Here is a 22,957-nt window from a genome sequence, read left to right as displayed (position 1 = left end):
AATTCTATGGCTAAGTGAGAGTGATAAAGCATTATAGTCCGGTTGCCTTGTTCTTTGTGCTGAGCACCTCCCTCGAAGGACCCAACAATGGGAAAAAGAGTGCTTAGGTTTATCCCGAACACCCCAGCTCTCGTGGCATGGGGGCAGAAGCCGACGACTGGCCATGTCTCAGATTTGATAAACAGCCGCACAGAAGGTAATATTTTAAATTCAAACAAGCGTTGCATAGCGCATATGAACAAGTTTTCATAATACAGGATCACACGAGCAGGTTCATTCAAAAATTACATCTTTTATACACTCGTCCGCCACAAGACGGGCACCCTTCAGGACACCCTCATAATACATCTCGGGGTGGCGATGCTCCTTGCCCTCCGGCGGCCCCTCCTTCACCAGCTTCTCAGCGTCCATCTTGGCCCAGTGCACCTTCGCACGGGCAAAGGCCCGACGTGCACCCTCAATGCAGACGGACCGCTTTATGGACTCCAGCCATGGGCAGGCATCCATATGCCACCTCACCAGGCCAAAGTAGCTGTTGGGAAGGGAGTCGTCAGGCCACATCCGGACTATAAGGCCCCTCACGGCTTGTTCGGCCGCCTTGTGCAGCTCGACCAGTTGCTTCAGCTGGTCACTCATAGGCATCGGGTGTTCGGTCCTAGTATACTGAGAACAGAACAGCTTCTCCGTCGAGCTTCCCTCCTTGGCCTGGTAAAACTTCACAACATCCGACACGCTGTGGGGCAAATCTGCGAATGCTCCTGGAGAGCTCCGGACTCGGGTAAGTAACAAGTAATTTACTTTCACATGCTTGCTTTGCATATTGAATGCCTTACCCGCCGCTATCTTCCTCATCGCCTCAATCTCCTGGAGGGTCTTTTGGGCTTCAGCCTTGGCATTCTTTGCGCTCTCGAGGGCCGCGGCAAGCTCAGACTCTCACGTCTTTGAGTCAAGCTCCAAAGCCTCGTGCTTCGTCACGAGAGCCTGGAGCTCTTGCTGCACCTCGCCCACCCGTGCCTCTTGCTTTACCCGCTCGGTGCGCTCCTTGGACGCTTTGTCTTCGGCCTCAGACAACGCTTGCTTTAGGGTCGCCATTTCGGTCGTGGCCCCTGGTACATTCATGATGATCCTGTCATTTCGCAACCACATTTTCTTTTATATATACAGACAAGGTATTACTTACCTTTGTTCTCCTCGAGCTGCCTCTTGGCAAGGCCGAGCTCTTTCTCGGACCCCTCGAGGTCCTGCTTCAGTGCGGCGACCTCCGCAGTCAGTGCGGCAGAGGTCAGCAGCGAAGCCTGCATACACATACAGACATACTTATATTAGTCTCCTGCATATATTATTTGATCCTCTATTCGGCTTTTCTTTGTGAACGCCAAACAGAGCATCAGGGGCTACTGTCTATGCGGTAATATTTTTCCTATATTTTAAATACTTACCTCAAAGCCTGTTAGAAGGCTGGCATAGGCTTCAGTCAGTCCGCTCTTGGCGGGCTGAACCTTCTTGATCACCGCACTCATAATAGTGCGGTGCTCTTCGTCGATGGAAGCGCCGCGAAGCGCTCCCAGCAGGGTGTCCGGTGCCTCTGGATGGACAGAGGCCACCGGCACGGGCGTCTTGCCCCTTTTGGAAGGGGACCGCCTGCCCGAGTCCGGAACCACTGGAGGTTCCGGCGTGGTGTTCGGTTGAGAGCCGAACTTGGAGCCCCCGGGAGCCTTCCTCCCTTTGCTCTTGGAGTCCGGAAGGTCGCCTAGAGGCGCCTCCGGGACTGTCTCCCCCCGGCTCGGTGCCCCTTGAGACAATACCTCGGCATTGTCTGTAGGGCAAGGGGAGGAGGCGGTCGGAAGTGGATCGCTATCCATATCCGACGAGTCCAAGGAACCGTCCGACAAGGATACATCGATACGGGCTTGGGCGGTCTGCATAATCATATTCAGCGTTAGGGGAAGCAGTGCGACAAAGGTATGCTATGAGTTACTCTAGTATCCGATTACTTACGACTTCGTCAGGGGCTTGGCCCTGAGCAGCCACTCGTCTTCGCCTTCGGCTACGGTGGTGGAGCAGTCCGGAAGGAGAGTCCTTCCTTTCTTGGACCCTTCGGCCTCCCCGGTTGGGGCGGCCTTCCTTTTCTTGTCTCCCCCTTCCGGAGGGGGAGAATCTTCATCTTCCTCCTCCTCATTTTCGTGGGAGGAGTGCGTCTCAGAGTTATTGAATGATGAGTCCGATACCACCTGGCGCCGGAACTCTTTTGGGTTCCCTTGGACTTATTCTTGGTCTTATCCGACACCTTATAAGGAGCCGGAGTCCGCATCTCCGCCAGGAGAGCGTCCGCAGTGTCTTCGGGCAGAGGGGCCGGACAGTCAATCTTTTCCGATGCCTCCACCCAGTCCTGTTAAAGGCATGGGAGCTCAGACCCCGCACATGGTTAAGCTATGGGAAATAAATATCCTACCAGATGTACAGAACTTACCGGATTCGCAGGGTGCTTCGCGCTTAGCCCGCGGTCCTCGGTAAGAGAGGGAGGGACCTCGGCGCCCTTGAACAGCACCCTCCAGACGTCCTTATGCGTCGTGTCGAAGAGCTCGTGTAGAGTCTGGTGCTGGGCCGGATCGAACTCCCATAAGTTGAAATCCTGTTGTTGACACGGGAGGATCCGGCGGAAGAGCATGACCTGGACTATGTTGACAAGCTTAAGTTTCTTGCTTATCATGTTCCGGATACACTTCTGGAGTCCGTCTAGCTCCACCGATGAACCCCAGGACATGCCCTTCTCCTTCCAGGAAGTGAGTCACATGGGGATTCCGGATCGAAACTCGGGGCGGCCACCCAATTGGTGTCGCGTGACTCGGTGATGTAAAACCATCCCGATTGCCACCCCTTTACGGTCTCCATGAAGGAGCCCTCGAGCCATGCAATGTTGGGCATTTTGCCCACCATGGCTCTGCCACATTCCGCTTGTTGGCCGCCTACAACCTTCGGCTTGATATTGAAGGTCTTCAGCCATAGGCCGAAGTGGGGCCGGATGCGGAGGAAAGCCTCGCACACGACGATGAACGCCGAGATGTTGAGGATGAAATTCGGGGCCAGATCGTGAAAGTCCAGCCCGTAGTAGAACATGAGGCCACGGACGAATGGATGGAGGGGAAACCCCAGTCCGCGGATGAAGTGGGGGAGAAAAACCACCGTTTCATGAGGTTCCGAGGTAGGAACGACCTGCACCGTGGCTGGCAGCCGGTGCGCGATATCTGCGGCTAAGTATCCGGCTCCACGTAACTTTTTGATGTGCCCCTCCATGACGGAGGAGGCCATCCACTTGCCTCCCGCTCCGGACATGTTTGGAGAGAGTTGAGGAGGAGGATGCAGACTTGGGCCCTGGAGCTCGAGTGCGCGAGAATGGATGAGCAAGGAGGAAGAAGGCATGGGTAGAAAAAGGTGAGATCTTATCCCTTTATAAGGGCGGACTAAACTATGCGCCCCCACTAGCCTGTTAAAACTCGCTTATCCCCGAAGCGCCATAATTGATGGCGCGGTTGGGTTACCCACGTCCATATTTGATGAGAATCCTGTAATAAGGGGAACATGATCTCTGCTTTGACAAGACGTGTCAAGAAACCGCCTCGCGTTATGTGCGGGGCTGGTTAAAGAAAAACGGTTCAAAAAATTACCGGGCCGTGGCGTGATGCCATGCTGCCAAAACGTGTCAGCAGATTAGATTTGTGGAAATGTTATTCTCTCTGTGGTGGTATGTGGAACTTATTTTGCAGGGTCGGACACTATCCTTGTATTCAAACTCTTCTGTGGTGTATTCGGAGGAGGAACCCGCCTTGCAATCCCGAAGACAACACTGCACGCCGGACTCGTCGTCATTGAAGCCTGGTTCAGGGGCTACTGAGGGAGTCCTGGATTAGGGGGTCTCTGGACAGCCGGACTATATCCTTTGGCCGGACTGTTGGACTATGAAGATACGAGATTGAAGACTTCGTCCCGTGTCCGGATGGGACTCTACTTGGCGTGGAAGGCAAGCTAGGCAATACGGATATGTATATCTCCTCCTTTGTAACCGGCCTTGTGTAACCCTAGCCCCCCCGGTGTCTATATAAACCGGAGGGTTTTAGTTCGTAGGACAACAGACAATCATACCATAGGCTAGCTTTTAGGGTTTAGCCTCTCCGATCTCGTGGTAGATCAACTCTTGTACTACTCATATTATCAAGAATAAATCAAGCAGGACGTAGGGTTTTACCTCCATCAAGAGGGCCCGAACCTCGGTAAAACATCGTGTCCCTAGCCTCCTGTTACCATCCGCCTTAGACGCATAGTTCGTGACCCCCTACCCGAGATCCGCCGGTTTTGACACCGACAACTATCTTTATTCATAAACACATAGGAAATATCATCATACATGATTGCCTCTAGGGCATATCTCGAACAACGTCCGCTCTGGGCCGTCATCAATGTGGAGCGACCACTGTAAAGCGGCATGAGTGTGGGAAGCTGGATACGGGCAGGAATGCGTGCAGGCGAGGGAGGGTTTTAGGGTGGGCCAGGTCTATTAAACGCGGCGTGGCAACAGTCCGGACGCCTGCAAATAGGGATGTAAACTGTTAGGTTCAGATCGGATAATGTTGTTACCATATCTTTATCATATATTTTTCTCGGATTCAGTGCGGAGCAGAGGATGACCGGATGTGGGTTCGAATGCGGTTTATATCAGAGTACGGATTCAAAGCGGGCTCAAATCAGAAACGAACAAAACATATCAGATCATACGTGCAAAGAAACATGATTTTATTTCTTTTGTGCAAACAATATGAAAATTGTTGCTCGATCGGCGGCGGCAGCTCGCAACAATGATGTTCGAAGTAGGTGAGGAAGAACCCAACAATGTGATGAAGACCGGCGCAAAAGGTTGCATTCCCATGCCTAGGAAGGCGGCACGACACATGCCACACAAAAGTCGATGCATGTAGACGGTGAAGTGGAACGCGTGTCGCGGTGCTATGGTCCGAAGGGGCGACGCAACGGCAGTGCACGGGTCGGAGCAGCGGTGGGGAAAACCTCAGGGCGGCGGCGGGGACCGTGTGCCATGCTCGCTCCGGTCCGATGGGGTGATGCAGCGGCAGCACGAGGGTCGATGCAGCCACAGGGACATCCTGGAGCTGACGACCTCGGGGCGGCGGTGGACTGCGGGCCGCGACATTACGGCCCGAAGAGGCAAAGCAGCAGCAACACGCGGGTCGGGCAGCCGCTGAGAGAACCACATGGCATTGACAGGGACCGCGTGCCACACTCGCTATAGCCCAATGGGGCGACGCAGCGGCAGCGCGTGGGTTGATGCAGCCACGAGGACGACCTAGAGCGGACAGCCTCGGGACGACGGTGGACCGCAGGCCAGGACACTACGGTCCGAAGGGGCGACGCAGCGGCCGCGCACGGGTCGATACAGCCGCGAGAAGAACCATGAATGGCGACGCTGTACGAAGAGACGACACAACTATAGCTCGTTGCTCGATCGGCGGCGAGACACATATGCTCTACAATGATCTTCTTTAGATCCCTGCACAAGCGCATGCAAACAACTCGGTTGTGTGGCGATTGTCGGTGTCAAAACCAGCGGATCTCGGGTAGGGGGTCCCGAACTGTGCGTCTGAGGTTGATGGTAACATGAGACAAGGGACACGAAGTTTTGCCCAGGTTCAGGCCCTCTTGATGGAGGTAATACCCTACGTTCTACTTGATTAATATTGATGAGTATGGGGATTACAAGAGTTGATCTACCACGAGATCATAATGGCTAAAACCCTAGAAGTCTAGCCGATCTAATTATGATTTCCTCTACGGACTAAACCCTCTGGTTTATATAGACACCAGAGGGGACTAGGGTTATACAAAGTCGGTTACAGAGAAAGGAATCTTCATATCCGAACGCCAAGCTTGCCATCCACGCCAAGGAGAGTCCCATCTAGACACGGGTGAGAGAATCTTTAATCTTGTATCTTCATGGCCCAACAGTCCGACCCATGTCCAATAGGCCGGACGCCCGAGGACCCCTTAGTCCAGGACTCCCTCAGTAGCCCCTGAACCAGGCTTCAATGACGAGGTGTCCGACATGCAGATTGTCTTCGGCATTGCAAGGCGGGTTCCTCCTCCGAATATTTCAAAACAACTTTCGAACACAAAGAGCGTGTCCGGCTCTGCAAAACAAGCACCACACACAACCGTAGAGAGTACAATATTTCACGAGTCCAATCTGCTGACAACTTTTTGTAGCGTGACACCACATCACCACCCGGTCATTATTTCAAACCGTTTTCGGCCTGCCACTTCATATTTCGAGATGCGGTTTTATTGGCACGTCTTGTCAAAGCAGAGATCGTGTCCCCTTATTACGGGATTCTCATCAATACGGGCGTGGGTAATTCAACCATGCCGTCTGCACGGCCCTTGGGAAACAGGCGAGTTTTAAGGCTAGTGGGGAGGCGCTTGATATTCGCTACCTTTATAAAGGGATAAGGACTCATCCCCTTTCACCCACGCCTTCTCTCTCTCTGCTCATCAGTTCTCGAGCTCTAGCGCCCAAGCTCCCATCCTTTCCGCCTCCAAACAGCACTCCAGTCATGTCCGGATCTGGAGCACAAGGCAAGTGGATGGTGTCCTCTGTCAAGGAGAAGGACATCACCAGACTCCGGGAGGCCGGGTATCTAGCCAAAGAAATTGCCCGCCGGCTTCCGGCCAAGGGACAGATTGTGCCCACCCCAGAGCCCCATGAGAGGGTCATGTTCATCCCCCACTTCATCCGTGGCCTGGGATTTCCTCTCCACCCCTTCGTCCGCGGTCTCATGTTCTACTACGGGCTAGATTTCCATGATCTGGCCCCCAATTCCTTCCCCAACATCTTGGCATTCATTGACTGTGGCTGAAGGTCTTCAACGTGAAGCCGATGGTGGTGGATGGCCAACATGCAGAGTGCGGAGGCGCCATGGTGAGTAAGCTGCCCAATGTCACATGGCCCAAAGGTAACTTTGTGGAAACCGTCAAGGGGTGGCAACAGCAGTGGTTCTATGTCACAGAGCCCCGCGATACCACCTGGGCCGCAGCTCCCGAATTCCAGTTCGGTGCCCCGATGCGTCTCACCTCCTGGCTAGAGAAGGGCCTGGACTGGTCTTCGTCGGACGAGCTGACAGCACTCCAAACATGCATCAAGCTCATGGTGGACAAGGACGTCAAGCTTGTCAATGTGATTCAGGTGATGCTCGCTCGCGGGATCCTGCCGTGCCAAAGCCGGACTTGCCACTTGTGGGAGTTCGATCCGGCCAAGCACTGGACCTTGCAACAGTTCTTCAGCACTACACACGAAGACATCTGGAAGGTGCTCTTCAAGGCCAACAAGACATGGCTGGCGATGACCGAGGACCGCAGGCACGACTTGGCCCATCCCGCTAGTGCGGTAAGTGTTTCGTATTTCAAGGTGTACCCTTTACTTGTATACTCAAGGAAGATGTCTAAACTTCCCTGTTTTGTTTTTTCAGGGCTGGACAAAGAAGGCGGAGCGGATTCAGTGTCCGGCTCCGCTGCCCGAAGAACCAGCAATCCCGCTTCTGACGAAGATGCTGGTTCCGGTGCCCTATCAGACGCCGGAAAAGAAGGCCAAGGGGGCCAGGGGTGGTCTCCACCGTAAGGGCACTTCGGACGTGACGTCCAAAGACATCAACACCCACTCCCCTCCCGCCACCGATGACGAGGAAGGGGAGGAAAGCGATTCTCCCTCTGAAGGGGGAGGGAAGAAAAGGGCGGCCTCCATGCATCTGGAGGCAGATGCGTCCAAGAAGGGGAAGGCCTCCGCCACGGACAACCCCGCGTGGCATATCGACAGCAGCTCCGAGTGGCGCCCCAGGGATAAGCCCCTGGCCGAATCGTAAGTACTCAAAGACGCACTCAAATATCACCTCCTTTACTTTATAGCTTTAACATGTTGAATCATGCACTTACAGTCCGGCTCGTTCCGAACTCGAGTGATCCTCATCTTTGGGGAATTCGCTGGACCTGAAGGTGATAGATAGCGGGTCCCTTCCGGTGGCCTCCTCTCCCAGGGCCATGGATGACACCGAGGTACTATCCCGAAGGACCCCAGGCCAGGGAGAGACGCAAGAGGCTGTTAGGGCTGCGCCAGAGGGTGAAATCTCGGCCACCGGACACATGGGAGAGCGAATCCCCATGGAGACCGGTGATGGGGGCCATATCCAATTCGGCCCCCAGCCGAATATGGCCCCGGAGACCTATACGGCTCCGGAATCCGGCAAGAAGCCTCGTTCGAAAGGAGGTATGCCTATTCCGCCGGCGACCTCTGTCCAACCAAAGGCACTGAATACTCTACTGGAAGCACTGTGAAGTGCTTCCATTGTCGAGGAACACCGTACCCTCATGCGTGCGGTGATTGAGAAGATTCAGTCCGCGAAGAGCGGACTGACCGAAGCATGCGCAAGCCTTCTAACAGGCTTTGAGGTACGCACTGCATTTATTGAAAAGAAAGTTACAGTATAGACAGTAGCCTGTGAGACTGCTACCTCTTGAGCACTGCGTTAGTTTTCCTCGAAGAGGAAGGGATGATGCAGCAAAGTAGCGTAAGTATTTCCGTCAGTTTTTGAGAACCAAGGTATCAATCTAGTAGGAGGCTACGCGCTAGTCCCTCATACCTGCACAAAACAAATAAATCCTCGCAACCAACGCAAATAGGGGTTGTCAATCCCTATAAGGCCACTTACGGGAGTGAGATCTGATAGATATGATAAAGATAATATTTTTGGTATTTTTGTGATGAAGATGCAAAGTGAAATAAAGGCAAAGTAAATAGCAAAGGAAATAACTTAAGTAATAGAAGACCAATATGATAAAGATAGACCCGGGGGCCATAGGTTTCACTAGTGGCTTCTCTCGAGAGCATAAGTATTCTACGGTGGGTGAACAAATTACCATTGAGCAATTGACAGAATTGAGCATAGTTATGAGAATATCTAGGTATGATCATGTATATAGGCATCACGTCCGAGACAAGTAGACCGACTCCTGCCTGCATCTACTACTATTACTCCACTCATCGACCGTTATCCAGCATGCATCTAGAGTATTAAGTTAAGAATAGAGTAACGCCTTAAGCAAGATGACACGATGTAGAGGGATAGACTCATGCAATATGAAGAAAACCCCATCTTGTTATCCTCGATGGCAACAATACAATACGTGCCTTGCTGCCCTTACTGTCACCGGGAAAGGACACCGCAAGATTGAACCCAAAGCTAAGCACTTCTCCCATTGCAAGAAAGATCAATCTAGTAGGCCAAACCAAACTGATAATTCGAAGAGACTTGCAAAGATAACTAATCATACAGAAAATAATTCAAAGAAGATTCAAATATTATTCATAGATAGACTTGATCATAAACCCACAATTCATCGGTCTCAACAAACACACCGCAAAAAGAAGATTACATCGAATAGTTCTCCACAAGAGAGGGGGAGAACATTGTATTGAGATCCAAAAAGAGAGAAGAAGCCATCTAGCTACTAACCATGGACCCGTAGGTCTAAGGTAAACTACTCACACTTCATCGGAGGGGCTATGGTGTTGATGTAGAAGCCCTCCGTGATTGATGCCCCCTCCGGCGGAGCTCCGGAACAGGCCCCAAGATGGGATCTCGTGGATACAGAAAGTTACGGCGGTGGAATTAGGGTTTTGGCTCCGTATCTGATCGTTTGGGGGTACGTGGATATATATAGGAGGAAGGAGTACGTCGGTGGAGCAACAGGGGCCCCACAAGGGTGGAGGGCGCGCCTGGGGTAGGCAGGCACGCCCCCTACCTCGTGGCCTCCACTCTTGTGCCTTGACGTAGGGTCCAAGTCTCCTGGGTCTTATTCGTTGAGAAAATCATGTTCCCGAAGGTTTCATTCCATTTGGACTCCGTTTGATATTCCTTTTCTTCGAAACCCTAAAACAGGCAAAAAACAGCAATTCTGGGCTGGGCCTCCGGTTAATAGGTTAGTCCCAAAAATAATATAAAAGTGGATAATAAAGCCCAATAATGTCCGAAGTAGTAGATAATACAGCATGGAGCAATCAAAAATTATAGATACGTTGGAGACGTATCAGAGACTCTGTCCGGTGTTCGGAAAGAAGAGCCGAACAAAGGGTCAAATAGTTTTTCGCGGGAGACTAATTGTATATGTCTTTGTGAATAAGTAGGCATTGCTACTAGCTGCGACTTCTCATGCTGCCGAAGTCTCTGGACTGAAGCAGAGGCTGGAGAGGACCGAGGAAGAGCTCGGTCGTGCGAAAAATCAGCTAGAGGACACCCAAGTTATGCAATGACCTTTTGCGTGTCCAGAAAAGGGTGAATATTTTTGTGCTTACCACAGTGTTATGATATTTATTAGGGGAGGCAACCGAGGTGGAGGCCCTCAAGAAGGCGCTGGCCAAGGCCGAGGAGAGAGCAGCGAAGGAACAAGCTGCTCATGAGAAACATGAAGCTAGGGTTGGCGAGGTCCAGCAGGAGCTCCAGGACGCTGTGCAGAAATGCGAGTCCTTGGAGCGCCACATTGCCAATCAAGACTCCGAACTTGCCAAGGCCCGCCAAAGTGCACAAGGTGCCCGAACCGAAGTCCAAGGTGCCCTCCTTGAAATCCAAGAGGCCAAGAAAATCACGGCGGGTAAGGCTTTCATTATGCAAAGCAAGTATGTGAAGAAGAGGTATCTCTTACTGACCCAGATTTGGAGTTCTCCAGGGGCATTTGCGGATCTTCCATGCAATGTTTCTGACGCTGCGGAATTCTTCTGAGCCAAAGAGGGGAGCTCAACGGAGAAGCTATTCTGGTCGCAATACCTTGCGCCAGAACATCCGGTGCCCTTTAGTGATCAGCTTAAACAGCTGGTCGAGCTGCATAGGGTGGCCGAACTAGCCATGAAGGATTTGATAATCCGGCTATGGCCTGCCGAAGCCGTACCCAGCAACTACTTCGGCCTCGTGAAGCAGATGGTCAATGCCTGCCCTTGGCTTGATGCCATCAAGCGATCTGTCTGCATAGAAGGTGCGCGAATGGCCTTCGCCCGTGTCAAGATACAATGGGCGAAGATGGATGCTATCAAGCTTGCGACCGAAGGACAGCCCGCGGGCAAGGAGCACTGCACGCACGAGCGGTATTTTGAAGATGTCTTGAAGGGACCGCGTATTGTAGAAGGGTAGTGTTCAAAATACATTATCTTTGAATGAAATCATTCATATTGTCCCTTCCTGTATGATGAAAACAAGGCTGATATGTAATATAACGCTTTGTTGTTTATTATTTAAAATTTTACCTCGGCCGTTTTATTAAGTCTGAGATTTGGCCAATCGTCGGCTTCAGCCCCCACGTAGGTAGTACAGGGGTGTTTGGGATGAATATATAACACTCTTTATCCAAAAGTTTGGTCCTTGAAGGAGGTGTTTAGAGCAACGAACCAGGCAATCAGACTATGTGGCTTTATCACCCTGACTTAGCCATAGGAGTTTGACAATAGAATTTTAGGCGCAACCCCTAGTATTCGTGAGTCCGAACTAGGGTGCTGTAAACACCTGATCGAGTAAAGACCGATTCGTCGCATAATGCGGAAAAAATCGTGAAAGATTTCTAACCTCCGAACAACTGACCGGCTCACGCCGCATTATGATAGTCAGTTTTCGGCTTTCTCTACTGAGGTGCTCATCTGGATAAACCAGGACACAGTCACAGTAGTTTCCCCTTTACTACCCTAGCCGATAGAGCGGAACATAAGGTAGTAAGCACAGGAGCCGGGCAACCCAACTATTGACCAAAGAAATGATTCGAAGCCAATGCATATAATGCTGAAATTCGGGGTGCCAAGCTGTAATGTAAAAGTGTTCGGACTTTGTTGCCATAGAATGGAGCACGGTAAAGCTCCTGGAGATTTAATGCGTACCAAAGTGTATGAGTGCAATTGATAATATTATCAAGAAAAAATGAAGTAGCAAGTTAGTGCCGCAAAAGTTCGGCCGCAAACTGTTTCCATTATAGTTTGATTAATACATCAAAGCGTATTTTGTACAAATACTGCGATAAGCAATAGTGGCTATTTAACATGCCATGACCAAGGAGGAGCTGCGTATGGGTCCTGAAAGTAGGTAGAATGATCGTTGAGAAGAACATCTAGAGATTCCCCCACACGTCTGTGCTACTTGCCACCTTGGTATATCCGTCCTTCGAAAGGACCGATTATGAGGCCGTCGAGAGGGGCCTGCGGAAAAGAAACCTGAAAAGGATAAAAAGAAAAGTAAAAGTATGTGTGTCCAAGGAAGGTCGAGCCATATTGTGGACCACAGTCTGGTTATGCCTCCGTCTCTGCTCATGGTATTTTTAGTGCGTAGTTATGTACGCGCGGTACGTATGCCGCCACTTGGTCAGGACTGAGATGGAGGTCGAATTGCTAATCAAGCTCCTGACGAGCTAGACTGGCCTGCGGCAGAGTAGTCCGGACTCGTTTGACAGTGTCCGGGAGTATGGTCGCCGAATGAAGGTTCTGCTTGTGAAGGCCGCTCTGTACCTCTGCTGCCGGGGCAGCGATGTGCTCCTCGGTACGGAGGGAGCGCTCCGTGTTTCCATTGACCATTATGACACCATGTGGTCCGGGCATCTTCAGCTTGAGATAAGCATAGTGCGGCACCGCATTGAATCGGGAAAATGCGGTTCGTTCGAGTAGTGCATGATAGCCACTGCGGAAGGGGATGATATCGAAGATTAACTCTTCACTTTGTAAGTTGTCCAAATATCCGAAGATGACCTCCAATGTGATTGAGCCCGAGCAATGGGCCTCTACACCTGGTATAACTCCTTTAAAGGTAGTTTTGGTGGGCTTGATCCTTGATGGATTGATGACCATTTTGCGCACCGTATCCCGATAGAGCAGGTTGAGGATGCTGCCACCGTCCATGAGGACTCGTGTGAGGTGGAATCCATCAATTATTGGGTCGAGGACCAGTGCGGCTGAACCGCCATGACGGATACTGGTCGGGTGGTCCCTGCGATCAAAGATGATCGGGCAGGACGACCATGGGTTGAATTTTGGGGCGACTGGCTCTATCACATAGACGTCCCTGAGCGCGTGCTTGCGCTCCCTCTTGGGGAAATGGGTAGCGTATATCATGTTCACCATTTTGATTCGAGGGGGAAACTTCTTCTGTCCCCCGGTGTTCGGTGGACGGGGCTCCTCGTCATCATTCTCGCTTTGCGACCCCTTCTCCTTGTCTTTGGCATTTAACTTGCCGGCCTGTTTGAAGACCCAACAACTCCGGTGAGTATGATTGGCGGTTTATCAAGGGTGCCATGGATCTGACATGAACGATTGTCGGTGTACAAAAGTAGGGGCTCTTCTTTTGACCCCTTTACTTCTGCATGGGCAGTCAGAGCCGCGCGCCACGGCCATACTTAGTAGAGCAGACGAGGGAAGCCGGAGAGAAGCCGAAGCACGAGACAACCAAGGCAACACCAAGACCAGAAACGCAGGAGAGCAAGAGGGCGAGGTGGAATCCCTCGGCAAGATCCTTGCCGAGGCAGCCTCCGCAGCCCCAGCAAGAGCCTTGCCGGGGCAACTTGCCCGATGCCAGCGGAGCAAGCCACCCTTGAGCCCACAGGCTCCAACCCAACCAACTACATTGGAACCAAGGCTCGGGTGGCGCCTCTGTGGTGGGATGCAAATCTTCGTCAAGATCATAAAACATGTGAGATCAGATGAGGACCAGAAGACTGTCGGCGTTCTGGGAACGGGGGTCCCCAGACTTGCCTGCCTGCGGCCCGCGGTGTGGCGGAGCCGGCTGGCCGTACGGCCCATCTTCATCAACAAAGCATCCAAGACCCTCGCGAGGGTCCAAGCCTCGCGAGGCGGACAACGCAAGACCTCCTCTGGAGCGGCCTGGTCAGGCAGGCTCGCGAGGAGCGGAGATATCAAGGCGAGGCAAACCTCACGAGGCTCTCATGATGTGATCCATGACGATCGACACCAGGCGGGCACCAGGCGGGCGCCAGCGCGCAGCGTCCTTGTTTCCTCTTTGGTGCAAAGGGGGCAAGCGCAGCCACGGAGTACCGAGGCCTCAGGCACAGGTTGCCATTTTGGTGTAACAAGACCAAGACCATGGGCTGCAAGACAGAGGTCATCATGGAGCCCAAGACGGCGTCACTACCAGAGCTTTGTGCAGGCGAAGACTACTTTTGTCAGGATGGCTCGTACTAGTTGTCCCCCTTCAAATTAGCCCGCCATTGTTGGATCCCTTCCCACTCGATATTTGGGAAGAGGACCATGGCCTCTATAAATAGGACTAGCCACCACCATAGTAGGAAGAGAGACCCAGAGACACACCACAAGTTCACACGCGCAAGAACACCTCAACGTCAGGAGGCTGTTCTTCCCTTGTATTGTTCATCATCAACCCAAGAGGCAATCCATCACCACCACACAGGAGTAGGGTATTACACCACAACGGTGGCCCGAACCAGTATATACCCTGTGTCTTTCTGTGTTGCGAGTTCGTCGAGTTCGTCCGCAAGATCTTAGCGAGCTAGAGCGTAGATCGGTAGGAGGGAAAGACTTTGTAACACCCCGAGACCGTTGTGCCAGGTGTCTTCCAGTTATTCGCTGTTGTTGCCTTGTCATTGCTTGTGTGTCATGCATTGCATATCATGTCATCATGTGCATTTCATTTGCATACATGTTCGTCTCATGCAACCGAGCATTTTCCTCGTTGTCCGTTTTGCAATCCGGCGCTCCTATGTCATCCGGTGTCCCTTTCTACCTCTTTTCATGTGCAGGTGTTAAACGTTTTTGGGTTGGACCGAGACTTGTCATGTGGCCTTGGTTTACTACCGGTAGACCGTCTGTCAAGTTTCGTGCCATTTGGACTTCATTTGATACTCCAACGGTTAACCGAGGGACCGAAAAGGCCTCGTGTGTGTTGCAGCCCAACACCCCTCCAAACTGGCTCAAAACCCACCTAAACCTTCTCCATCATCTCGGTCGTTCAATCACGATCGCATGGCCGAAAACCGCACCTCATTTGGACATTCCTAGCTCCCTCTACCTCTATATATAGACCCCTTCATTTTCGTTTTCGGATCTTTTCCCCGAAACCCTAGATCTCATCTCCCTCCGCGCCGCCGGACATGTCCGCGCCCGCCGGACGAAGTCCCGCCGCCACCTCACTCCGTCCAATCAGGAGAGGCCACGTCATCGCGCCGCCGCCCACGTCCACTCCCCTCACGCCATCTGTCCGCCGTCGTCGTCCCCGCGGCCGCGGCTCGCCGAGCCCATCGCGGGCCCACGTGAGCCCGACCGCGCCGTTCGCCGCGCCCGAACCAGGAGCCCCGCTCCCGCAGCCGATCGAAGGGTGGAGCCCCTCGATCCGCGCCCCCACCGCCAGCGCATCCTCGCCGCCCGTCTCCGGCGACCGCGCCTCGCCAGAGCATGCTGCGCCGCCGGTTGTCTTCGCCGCCGACCAGGCCTGGCTCCCCCGTGCCCTGCTCCTTCCTCTCTCCCCCGACTGGATCCGGAGGGGCCATGCTCGGAGCCATCCGCCGCTTCCTCCCCTGCATCCATTCCCGGCGGCCGCGCCCGCTGACGTCGCCAGAGAAGCCGCCCTGCTGCCGCTGGCGTCCCTTGCTCTCCTGCGCCGCCTCCATGGCTTCCTGCCTGTGAGGTTCGCGCGAGGAGGACGACGCCCTTGCCTCTGGGCCTCCTCCCGCGTATGTGGACCGCCGTGCCAGGTCCGGCCTGACCTGCCTCCTCCTCAGCTGGGCCTCGACCCATGGTGAGAACCCGTTTAAACCCCACCCGTGCGTCTATTAATCATTTCGCGCTCATCATGTTTTTTTCCTGGAAAACTGCTAAGTCCCTAGATCTGATGTTATTTTTAGGCTTTTTCATCATGTCATAACTCCCTCATCGTAGCTCCGATTTGAGCATGTAGCATATCAAAATGTCCATCTCGACGAGTACATCATTTCACCTCATTGCATCATTTTCATTTGAGCTCATCTTGATGCCCGAAATGCTGTTGGAAGAGGGCTATGTGGTTAATTTGTCAGATCTGTTTCAGCAAATGGCATTTTGTCATTTTTGCCATGTTTAATGTGTGCATGCTATGATCCTGAGCTCTACATGTGTTTTGTTATATGCCATGCCATCTTTACAGGGGTGTATGCCATGTATTTTTGTGATCTTGGTGGTGACTAGCACAAGCTTGCAAAGTAGCGTAATCGGTAATGCTGATTTCAGGGACTTAGTTTTTCACTAAGTCCTTGTTCTATTTTTGTTGATATGCCATATGTTCATGTTGTTTCCTAGTGATCCGTGCCTCTTTTGAGGATGATCAGTAAGGATGTTTTGTTAACATTGTGGTGCTCTATCCATACATGTATTCATTTGCATTTATGGACCACCCTAGCTTGAGTCAATCGAGATATACTTTTGCTATATCGTGAATCCTGGCAGATTGTTGACATGTTTAGCGATTTTGCGGAGGATGTTGCTATTGATCCGTGCATGCTATGTTGTTGTTATTGCCATGTATAGCTTCTATGCCATGTATTCTTGATGGGTGTATGTTTAGTTTGTCATGCCATGCTCTGTAGTGAGTGCATCGAGCTCGTAAACATGCCTACTCGTTAACTGTTTTGCATGCTCCAATTTTTCACCAAGTCTGAGATCTGTTTATGTTTTTGCCATGTTCACATGCTTGCAATTGTATTCTCTGATCCCTTTTGGCTCAAGGTCACTAAGGGACTTTTGTTAAGTGCTTTGAGTAGCTTCATGCCATGCCTTGCTTTGCCATGTTAAGTTCCTGTAGCATGTAGTTTTCATGCTCTAAAGTGTGCTTCCTGATGATAAATTCCAGACTTGTGTTAATTTCACTAAGTCTGAAACTTGTTATCATTTGCATTTTTGCCATGCTTGTTTGAACCTGTTAATGGATGAATTGGCCGTAGCTCAGTGTTCATCTTTTGTCAAGCATCATGAGTGGATCCCTGCAATGTATTTTGTTGTCATGTTTGAGTGCTTTAGCATAATTATCTTGATGCATTTAGATGGTTACTTGCTGATTATCGCAGACCGGTGCCATATTTGTTTTGCTTGCCATTTCCAAACCGTGCAGCCGATTCCGGTGATCTTTATATCGATTTCAACCGAAATCACCTCAACTTTCCAATGACACTCTTGTATTTCCAAGTTGAGGACAGGTTCAATCATTCCTTGTCAAATCTTGCATATGCATCACATACCGCATCCCGCATATCATACCATGTTCATGTGTTGGTTGTTTACTATGTTGTGTGCTTCTTTCCGGTGTTTGCTTCTTCGGATTGGTTCCGATAATGTCACGTTTGTGAGGACCCGTTCGTCTACGCCCTTTTGTCTTCTTCATGGACTCGTTCTTCTTCCTTGCGGGATTTCAGGCAAGATGACCATACCCTCGAAATCACTTCTATCTTTGCTTGCTAGTTGCTCACTCTTTTGCTATGCCTATGCTGCGATACCTACCACTTGCCTATCATGCCTCCCATATTGTTAAACCAAGCCTCTAACCCACCTTGTCCTAGCAAACCGTTGTTTGGCTATGTTACCGCTTTGCTCAGCCCCTCTTATAGCTTTGTTAGTTGCAGGTGAAGATTGAAGTTTGTTCCTTGTTGGAACATGGAGATGTTGTTCCTTATTGGAACATGTTTACTTGTTGGGATATCACAATATCTCTTATTTAATTAATGCATCTATATACTTGGTAAAGGGTGGAAGGCTCGGCCTTATGCCTGGTGTTTTGTTCCACTCTGCCGCCCTAGTTTCCGTCATATCGGTGTTATGTTCCCGGATTTTGCGTTCCTTACGCGGTTGGGTTATAATGGGAACCCCTTGACAGTTCGCCTTGAATAAAACTCCTCCAGCAAGGCCCAACATTGGTTTTACCATTCGCCACCTAGCCTTTTCTTTCCCTTGGGTTCTCCAGACTCAAGGGTCATCTTTATTTAAACCCCCGGACCAGTGCTCCTCTAAGTGTTGGTCCAACCCGTCAGCTGCCGGTGGCCACCATGGGCAACTCTGGGCTAGCCTACCGGAACCTTGGACAATCCGGTGTGCCCTGAGAAAGAGATATGTGCAGCTCCTATCGGGATTTGTCAGCACATTCGGGTGGCTTTGCTGGTCTTGTTTTACCATTGTCGAAATGTCTTGTAACCGGGATTCCGAGTCTGATCGGGTCTTCCTGCTAGAAGGAATATCTTTCATTGACCGTGAGAGCTTGTGATGGGCTAAGTTGGGACACCCCTGCAGGGATTTCAACTTTTGAAAGACGTGCCCGCGGTTATGGGCAGATGGGAATTTGTTAATGTCCGGTTGTAGAAAACCTGAAGTTGACCTTAATTAAAATACATCAACTGCGTGTGTTACCGTGATGGTCTCTTCTTGGCGGAGTCCGGGAAATGAACACGGTGTTGGAGTAATGCTTGACATAGGTTGTTCTAGGATCACTTCTTGATCATAAATTTCTCGAACGTGCTTTGCCTTCTCTTCTCGCTCTCTTTTGCGTATATGTTAGCCACCAAATATGCTAGTCGCTTGCTGCAGCTCCACCTCATACCTTTTACCTACCTATAAGCTTAAATAGTCTTGATCGCGAGGGTGTGAAATTGCCGAGTCCCCGTGACTCACAGATACTTCCAAAACTAGTTTACAGGTGCCGATGTTACCGAGCAGGTGACGCAACCGAGCTCAAGGAGGAGCTCGAGGAAGATCTTGTCCTTTATGTTGTTTCGTTCTAGTTGATCAGTAGTTGAGCCCAGTCGGGACGATCGGGGATCTGTGTAGCATTTGGGGTTGTCTTCTTTTATTTTGGTTCCGTAGTCGAACCTTGAGTGTATCCGGATGATGTATTGCTTTATTCTTGTAATGTGTGAAGTGGCGATTGTAAGCCAACTATGTATCTCTTTCCCTTATGTATTACATGGGTTGTGTGAAGATTACCTCACTTGCAACATTGCTTTCAATGTAGTTATGCCTCTAAGTCGTGCTTCGACACGTGGGAGATATAGCCGCATCGAGGGCGTTACAAGTTAGTATCAAAGCCTTCCCCGACCTTAGGAGCCCCCTGCTTGATCGAATCGCTAGCGATATTGAGTCTAGAAATGTTTTGAGTCATTTAGGATTATATATATCGGAGAGTTTAGGAATTGTTTTTACTCCCCAGTCCCTTCATCGCTCTGGTGAGGCATCCTGACGTAGAGTTTTGACTCTTCTCTTCTCAAATTTCACTAAATTTTTTTTAGGATCACGCGTGTATCTTGGAATTGTTCCGATGGTTTTGTGATGAGAACATTGTTCTTGGTGCCTCCTGACATTTAGGGGTTGTGGCAGTGTCCCGGGGAGTTGAGCTCCGAGGTGTTGTCGTCACAATTTTATCGTTGCAGTTCTGGAATACCTGAGTTTAGTTTCGCCGACATCGAAAATCTCTTTTATGCAGTTGTTGGTGAGATAACCTCGACGCCACCCAGTACTGGGTAGGGAGTTCGGGAGTATTGCCATAACTCATATAACGGATGCTTTTCGAAGGTTGAGGTAAACGATTTCTGAAGATTTCTTGGTTATGTGTTGAAGGATGGATACAGCTGGATGTAGGATTTGCTAGTTTTGGGTGAGATATTATGCTTCCCCTGTATCCCCAACACTTGATTACATAATCGTAAAATTTCGGGAGTTTATAAGTGGGAATTCAAGTAGCTCTTAGGATATCTTTTCGGCAGATGTATGATATGAAATTGGGGTTCGACGTCTAGTGGTCCGCCTATTCACGGTTGGTTTTACAGTGGTCTCGTTGTGTCTTAAAGAGTCCTTGGCTATGCCGACTTGGGGACGCTTTGTATGTCATGTGCACTTCCTTGTACATGATGGTGTTGTACGATCGAGCCCGTGTAGGCCCCACCACGAAAACTTCGGACGAAATCTCTATCATATGTTTGTTCTGGCTTATTTTGCAAGCCAATCCTTTGTTTTGTTTTGAATTGTGGTATTCGAGTTGCTTCGAAGTCAAGAGGTGACTCCATACCTTTCCTAAGCGGTGTTCTCATACTCCTATGCGAATACCAATCCTTCTTGATAATCGAGATTGTCATGTCAATCCTTTTCACCGGTGTGTTTCTCTTCAACTGGATCCGATCATTTCAACATCCGCAAGATCAAGTATCAGTTCTTCTCAACGTTGTTTGTTTCATCCGCCCAAGCTACTTTTGTTTTTCCCACCCTCCCACCCTTTTTTCAAGGATTCGGATTTCTTAATCAAGTATCCATTTTATTCATGTGAAGTCTCTTCTTTCTTTCCTTTCAATGTTCTTACCCGGTGTTTCTCATGAAGATTCTAATGGAGCCTCAAGTTCATCAGTCTTCGTTCTTTTTTTTCTCCGGTGGTCTCAAGTCAAGCTTTGTTGATCATACCCTTTCCTCTTTCAATACCTTCTCATGTCGGTGCACCTCATCATCATTCCACTTCTCGCTATTTAATTATTCCGGAGTGCTCAAGATATCTCGAAGATTCGTGTTTTCCACTCTGCATTCATTCAAGATCTTTCGAGGTAGTTATCTCATTCAAGTCATTTAACTCAACCGGTGCATTCTCTCTTTTAAATTGTTCTACGATTTTTTTGAGTGGGCCCTAACCCACAGGTCATTTTCCAGGATCTTACCTGACTCTTCTTATTTTCCCGGAGCTATCCTCAAATTTCTTTTCGAAGTTTGACGTAAGAATGATTTGTCATCAGTCAAATGTTTTTCTCCAAGATCTTTCAAATTCTTTTCATCGTTGGTTCAACCTTTCTATTTATCATTTCGGAGTATCTCAACAATTCATGGTGGTGTTTCTCGTCGTCATTCTCAGATTTTGAAGACCGAAGAAGAGTTTTTCCTCCATATCTTATCCGTTCTCTCAAAGATTCGTCATTCTAGCTTGTTGCCATCCTCTCATAGTTGTTTTTTTGGATTGTGAGAATTCTTTTCACCTATCCGGAGCAATTCAAGATTCTTTTCAGTTTGTTTCTCCGGAGCCCATCATCTTAGAATTTATTCATTCTCAGCTTTCAGCTCTCATAATCTAAATCATACCGGTGCTTAAATCAAGGATTCTCTAATCAGCTTGTAATCTCTTCGTTCTCATGGATCTAAATTCTGTCAAGCATCTTCATTTATTTGCTAATCCTTCCTGGTGTTTCTTCATGTTTTATTTGCTCTTTTTCAATTCTTATGGTGGTTCGTTCAAGAGTGCTTCTCTTTTGTTATCATACAAATTCATTCGTTGTTTCAATCCTACCGGTGTTTCGTTGAAGACCTTCCCAAGTCTGATGTTATATCTCTCTTAATCTTTTCTACGAGAATAAGTAATATGCCAAATTCGTTGATTGTCATCAATTTAAATTGGTGAAGGATAAGCATAATGTAATTCCTATTCTTGTTTCATCCAAGTGATTTAATTCCTTATTCTGGAGGTTCATCAAAATTCTTGATTTCTTTTGTTCATCTTTCTTTTCTGGAGCTCCAAGTAATTTCAATTATATCACCACGGAGATTCATCTAAATCGTTGCAAGGCTTCGCTTGTGTTTTGAACTTCTCTTTCCGTTTTGATCATCCTTTTATTACCGGAGTTCTTCATGGAGGTCTACATGACGGCTCACCAATGAGTTAATTCCTTCTCGAAGCATTCATCGAGATTCTTTTCAGAGGAACTCAAGCATTTTTTTTCATCTTGCAGTCCGGAGTGCAAATTCTTTCTACCGTATTATCGGAGGTGGTATTATGTCATTCTTGATAATTTGAGTTCATGTTTCATGATTCACATGTTATCAAGAATGGGATATTTTAAATCCATCTACTTTTTCGTTGGAGTTATCTTGTGTCATGTTTCACCTAAAGCCTTTCCTAAGGATTGTTGCTATTATGGTGCTTATAAATGACCCAAGTTCTTCTTTTATCCTACCGGTGAGATAGTTTCTCGTCGCCTGGGTCATACCAATCCAATTCTTTTCCCGTGAGTGGCAGGTTGTCACCTCATAATTTGTGATGTATTCCATAAGACCATATCAAGCTTATTCTTCTCATTGTTGGTTTTCCAACAATTCCTCTCGACCCGTCTCCTAAGGATGCCTTCTCAAGCTCTTTTGTGGCAGAAGTTGGCATTTTCTTCTCAATTCTCCTATGGCAATTATCTATCTTCTATTCTTCCGTTCTAGAGGCATTGTGATGTTGCTCTCCTCAACCCATCTTCTTGAATTGTCAGGACCATGTTTTGATCATGCTTATCCTTTTAACCAGAGTATTGTGTTCATTTGCTCAAGCTCTTTCATTTTATCAAGTTTTTCATCTCTTTTAAACTGGAGTGCTGTCCGAGATCTTTCTTACCCCTTGTTCCATTCATTCAATAGTTACGGAGGCAGTGTATTGTGATTTCATCAAGTATCTTCTCATCTTATCAAGTTCTTATTCAATTCCTTTTCTTTTCAATCAGAGTGCTGCCCGAAGTTGTTCTTCCTTGTTCCTCTTTTCTAACGGAGTGTGTTCTACTTCGTTCATCTTCGTTGTACTCTTTTCTCGAAATGGCTTAACCTTTTCAAGTTTCTTTGGTTTCACTCATTAGTCAAAGAAGCAACTTAGTTTTACCTCTTCTCTTTTCTCTGTATAGTTTAATTTACATGGTATGAAGAAGGAACTTGGTTGTACAACTGAAAACTTAAATTGAGAAAGGACGAACTTTTGTTTATGAACTATATATAATAAACTTTAAACAAGCAATTTGATGCAAACACCAAAAATAAACAGCTGTTGCAGTCATGCCTAACCAAATATATACAACAAAGTTTGAAGGCTTGAGATGGACAAACTTACATTATTGGTGA

This window comes from Triticum dicoccoides, chromosome 2A (assembly GCF_002162155.2).
Source record: "Triticum dicoccoides isolate Atlit2015 ecotype Zavitan chromosome 2A, WEW_v2.0, whole genome shotgun sequence".
In the NCBI taxonomy this organism is placed as follows: Eukaryota; Viridiplantae; Streptophyta; class Magnoliopsida; order Poales; family Poaceae; genus Triticum; species Triticum dicoccoides.
The sequence above is the reverse complement of the archived record's forward strand: the minus strand, read 5'-3'. Positions refer to the sequence as shown.